The sequence below is a fragment of the Manis pentadactyla genome, chromosome 1 (assembly GCF_030020395.1).
Source record: "Manis pentadactyla isolate mManPen7 chromosome 1, mManPen7.hap1, whole genome shotgun sequence".
NCBI classification, from domain to species: Eukaryota; Metazoa; Chordata; class Mammalia; order Pholidota; family Manidae; genus Manis; species Manis pentadactyla.
This window is the reverse complement of record NC_080019.1, coordinates 88,928,305-88,934,493: the sequence shown is the minus strand read 5'-3', so window position 1 is coordinate 88,934,493 and position 6,189 is coordinate 88,928,305.

The following is a 6,189-nucleotide window of genomic DNA, read 5'->3' as shown; positions in this document are numbered from 1 at the left end:
ATACTCTGTTTTTATTTTTACAGCCATGTACATTAGAGGATGAAAAGAAGGGGAAATTTTTCCAGCAAAAATACAGGTATTTTAATCTCTAAAATGTATGGAGCACATTATATATAATAAATAAAAACACACTAAAACTCCAATTACAAAAGAGGAAAAAATTCACAAATTAGGCACTATAAATAATAAAGATATTTTGGTGTCACATTCCCAATCTTCTTAAGTCCCATAAAATAACAGAAGAAATATTTAGAAGCAAAATATGGCAATATTGGAAAACCAGATAGATAAGCAGAGAAAAATGTTGCTCCTAGGGATGCAAAATGGCACAACTACCTTAGAAACATTTGGCCATTTCTTGTAAAGTTAAATATATGTTCTCATATGACTCAGCAATCCTATCCTAGGTAATTTCCCAAAAGAAATGAAAACTTAACATTTACACAAAAACCTATATGCAAGTGTTTATAGTGACTTTATTCAAAATTGCCAAAAGCTATAAATAATCCAAATGTCCTTGAACTGCTCCGTGGGTAAACAAACGCTGGTATATCCTTATAATGAAAAACAACTCAGCCAAAACACAAGAAGGGGCAGTGGAGCAGAGAGAACTATCAATAAAGATGACACATAAATGAATCTCAATGCATTATGCTGACTCAAAGAAGCCAGACTTAAAAAGTTACTTATTGTATGATTCCATTCATATGACATTTTGGAAAAAGCAAAACTATAGGGAGAAAAAAAAAAGATCATTGGTTGACAGAGGCTGGTGGATGGAGAGGTTGCCTTCATACAAGCACAAAGGAATTTGTTGAAGTGATAAACTGTTTCGTATTTTGATTGTGAGGTGGTGGTTACACAACTGGTCAAAATAATTTGTATTTATCAAAACTCATAAAGCTGTACACTAAAAGTTAACTGCATTTAAATTATGCCTCAATAAACCTGACTATTCTGCAGCCCCCTTCCCCAAAAAAATGCAATTAAAAATTCTGAGGACTATATAGATGTATACATATTATAGTGAACTTGAAAACCAGTTGAGCAATTTGCAACCACACATAGTTATACAAAGAGGCCACTAGATGGTGGTACTAGGTTTTGTAATTGAGCCCAAGAAAAATTGGATGTTTAGAAATCACAGGCCTGGCAGTCCAGCAGTTTTTTGGAAAATTTCCCATAAATCCACGGCTCTAACTCCTGCTGTTTTGCCTTGGGCTGCATTAGTTTCTGTGTTTTTGCTAAGCCCGGTCTCCTAGCCTTCTACTGATTCTGGAAGGCCATCAATATCCTTCCAGTAAAATTCTGTCTCCTCTGTTTTTGTTTCTATTTTTTATTTTGTTTTCTGAAACAGATTGAATAACAGAACTAATAATGGCTCTTAATTTATTTTTTGTTTTTCTTCTTACTTTTCATTATGGAGAATTTTGAACATGTACAATATAAACAGGATAGTATAATGAATCTCTTACATACCCTCACCAAAGTTCAATAGTCATTGATAATCTGCTACTCTTAATTTATCAAACTTCCACCACCCCAATCCTCAATTGTTTTTTACAGTCCTTTTTAATTAGATAAAATTTAAATATTTTTTTAATGCATAGACTTTTTAAAAAATAATCTTATTTTTTTAAAGCAGTTTTAGGTTCACAGCAAAATTAAGTGGTAAGTACAGAGAATTCCCATATCCCCACTTCCCCACTCATGCATAGCCTCCCCCATTATCAATATCCCACAGAGTGATACATTTGTTACAATTAATGAATCTCACTGACACATCATTATCACACAAAGTCCATAGCTTACATCGGAGTTGACTCTTGGTGTACATTCTACAGGTTTGAACAAATGTATTATGACGTATGTACCATTATAGCATCATACCGAGTTGTTAATCTACCCTAGACATCCTCTGTGTTCCGCCTATTCATCCCTCCTTCCCACTAATCCCTGGCAAAATGCACAGATTTTAACTGCACAATTCCAGTTTTTTTCCAAGGACCTAGTTTGGAAGTTTCCAAAACATAAAGCAAAAAGAAAAAGGAAAATCATAAGAGAAAACTTAAGAGATAAATCCAGTCAATGACAAAAAGTTTACTAGGAATTCCAGGAGTTAATAAAGAGGAAAGAAAGAAAAGAAAAAATGGAATATATTATAAAAGAAAATTTCCCTAAATTCAAGATATGGAACTTTGTTCAAAAAGGCCTAATAAATGTTGAATAAGATTAATAAAAAAATACATGTACGTGTCTTCATACATCATGGTGAAAATTCTGAACTCTATGAAAATGCCACAATCTTCCAGAAAGAAAAAACAAGAAATGAGCAAAAGAACAAAAATGGATTAATATTAAATAACAATAATATAAATTCATACATTTTTGAGAGCTTCAGCCTCCAAATGACAAGAAAAAGAAAATATTTTAAAATATATATCATAAACATGAACATATGCTTTTATCATTAAAAGAATACAAAATAATTGTGTATTTTGTCATATTGATATAGACTGATAAGTTTGATAACAAAGCTGATGAGGTGCAAATAGAGGCAATTAATCAGTTAACAGTAATAAATAGGTATAAAACTTTTGGAAGGGCTATTTGGCAATATTATCACACTTTAAATATACATTTTCACCCAGAAATTTCACCTCTAAAATATATATGTATGTATATGTGTGCGTATATATATTATACATATATATGTAATTTGGGAGTGAAGAGTTTGGGGAAAACAAACCACCAAACTAAAAACCTTAAAGAGCCTAACTAGTCATCGGTATTATCAGTGTAAGACTGGTAGGTAATTTTACCAGATCCATACAATGGATTCTGATAGGCCTAGCATGGACCTGGTGTTCACTCTCACGGTGGTTCAAGCATGTGCAGTGGAGAATGGGGAAAGTAGGGGGTGCGGCAACTGAAGGCAAGAAGGGGTCATAGAAAGGGTTTTGTTTTGGCAATTTCACCAGCTTCACCAGAACACATCAGTAAGGGAAGATGAGTTTCCTAAAAGAATATTATCAGAAGGGGGCAGAGGCACAGAGTGTGCAAAAAGAACAGCTGTTTATGACAGTACTGACTGAAGTTCCTGCGCAGTATCAGTCTTGTTCTCACAGTGGTAGTGACAGTTGTCTGCACATTTGCTTAGGGCCTGGTAAGGGGATCACTCCCAGATTTATAGAGAGTCTCAGTCTGTCTCACGAGAAGGCTGCAGTGAGGTCTTCTGAGGAGGAAACAGCACTTTGGGCGTGACACAGCAGGGAGGACGTGTCTCTGTTCCATGTGGAGTCAGTAAAGGTAGCTCAATTTGGGGCTAGGGAATGCACTTCCAATATAGCTTACATACCTGGTTGGCAAGTTGGTGCTGTCGACTGGGAGTTCGGCCTAAATGGAGAACAACAGGTCTTAGCTCCCCTCTAGGTAGTTCTTCCCTTAGTACATGGGACTCAGTTCCGCAAGTGACTCTCTCAAGAGACAGGAAGTGGCCACTGACAGATTCTTAAGACCTGGGCTTGAAAATTAGTCCAGTATCACCTCAGTTTAATTCTACTGGTCAGACATAGAGCCTAGATTCAAGGAAAGAAAAGTGACAAAGACTTTGGAAGCTACATTTTAAGACTGACACATCAGATTCAAGAAGAACAATTTCAGTTATTTATGTGTCCTCTAAAAAGCCTTGAGAATTTACATATAGAGTATACATTGTGACCAACTGACTTACTATATGTAATAATATCTGGCATCACATTATATTGCCTTTTACACTAAATTAAACCAAGATTGCACTATATTCCGTATCAGAATTTCATGACCCATCCTTCACCTCCAGCCTGCTTTTGGTCAAAATTCAGTTCCTAAAGGAGAGAACTTACCAAGAGGGATTTGGTCTCTTGTTGATGCAGTAGTATCAATTGAATGTAAGCTCTGTAAAGCCATAAAGTAACATTTAAACTCTGACAGATGGTGGAGAAATGCATAAAGAATGAGGATAATCATAAATATCATGAGACATTTATCTATTTGTATCTAAGATTTTAGTCAGAGAACACCTAACCAGAATAAATAACAAGGATCAATATGATCAATTCTAGTTAACCAAGTAGCTAATTTCTTTAAGAATTAACTATCTTTTTTTGATAGATACAAGATGTATTAGCTAGCATATGGACTCTCTTGGCTGGCCTATAAATAGTTGAGGGTGATTATATTATTTTGGATGACTTAGACAACACATTTATAATAGTCTGTTGAATTTCTTACTTTGTTATTTGTGTCCGTCAGTATGATCACATATTTTGGTTAGAAACTGCTAGTCACTGTAGACCCCTGTGTCCTGTACTCCTCTTGGTAAATTAACTGAGGTTTTAAAAACAATGAGATTTTGAATATTTGAACAGTCAGGATGACCTGTCCAGAGTACAAGTCATGGTTAATGTGGTAAGTACATGAGATGCACCTCCACCATTGGCACTTCCACTTGAGTTAAGCCAGAAATGTACAATTTCCTTAATGAAAATTTCTCAACTGAAAAAATTCTTCAAACTCTGCAGATAAATTATTACAATTTTCTAAATAATTGAAGAAAACTTCCCTGAGCTGAAGAAAGATTTTTATCTTCAGATTGAAATGATTCACTGATCCCCAGTTTTAGGGTTTTAAAATCTATCTGCAAATTCTTTGATGCTCCTCCCTTCAAGAAGGAACTTTATTGTCTTTTCCTTCAGTGTATGCTGATTTAATGACATGCTTCTAATTAAGAAAATATGGTAGAAGTGTAATAGTATTTTTGAGGCTGCGTCAGAAAAGCATTGTAACTTCCTCCTTACTCTTTCTCATTGATCACTTGCTCTGGGAGAAGCCAGCTGCCCTAACACCTACAGCAGCTCTACACAGAGATTCCATGGCAAGGAACTGAGGGCTCCTGCCATAGCCAAGTGAGTGACCATCTTGGAAGTGGATCCTCCAGCCCCAGTCAAGCATTCAGATGACTGAAGCTCTGATATCTTCACTGCAACCTCATAAGAGATCCTGAGCCAGAACCATCCAGCTAGCCAGTTCTGAATAGCTAACAGCAACTGTGAGATAAAATGTTTGTTCTTTTAAGGTGCTAAATTTCGAAGTAATATGTAACCCAGCAATATATAATGTATTAAGATTTAAAAAAAAAAGAGCACATCCAGAAATTAAAACTTTGTAAGCATCAGACAGAACAAGCTGCTTACAAAGAAACAAAATTGGATGAAAATTGACTTCTTCTTAGTAATAGTGGAAGCTGAAAGTCAACAACTACAGTGTTTTGACAAGAAAAGATTCAGATTACCTATACATCCTATCTTTAAAAATAATGGGAGAAATTCTCTACCTATATAAAAATGGAATAGAATTTAATCATGAGTACACCAAGATCTTAGGGGCAAGATAAACAGTACAGAAAAAGCTATTTAGCAATATTTAAGTTAAATATAACTAAACGGAGACAGTATGAATGAGAATTTGTAATGTGTTGTAAAATCAGTCTTGAAATAGAAATAATTTCCACTTATATAGCTAAGTATTAAACTTTCTAATACATAATTCATCACTCAACAAATTTTTACATGTAACTTACTATGCATATGTACTTTAAATAAAGTTTCAGCAAGTTCATGGACCTTTGAAGCCCACAAATGGAACCTCTCGAGACCTATCATTCCTTGGAGTTCTAAGAAATTTCCTGAAACATTGCATAAAATAAATTTTCAGAAACGTAGTATTTATAGTTTGGTTTCCTGTCGAAATTCTAAGCTACATTTAACATTAAAGTGTGTAACTTTTTGTAGTCAAATTTTAAGGTCAATTTTTAGGAAACCAACGTTTTTTTCTTAATCATTTTAAGATGGAGGAGTTATTTCAACATTGGACTATTTGGAGAAGGCCAGCAATAACATCTCTTAAACGGTGTAAGGTTTGGCATGTCTCTTATAGGTGTTTTTTTCCCCAGTATTTATAGTTATCCAACGAATATATATGTTACATGAAAAACTTTTTATAGATCACGTTATTTTCTATACATTACAAATAACGCTTTGGTCCCCTAACGTTATTCTCTCTTAATTTCAATGATGCATACATATTGAGTTAACATGAACAAAATTTTAGTATTTGGCTCTTACAAAACCGTTAACGGTAGCTCGAAAA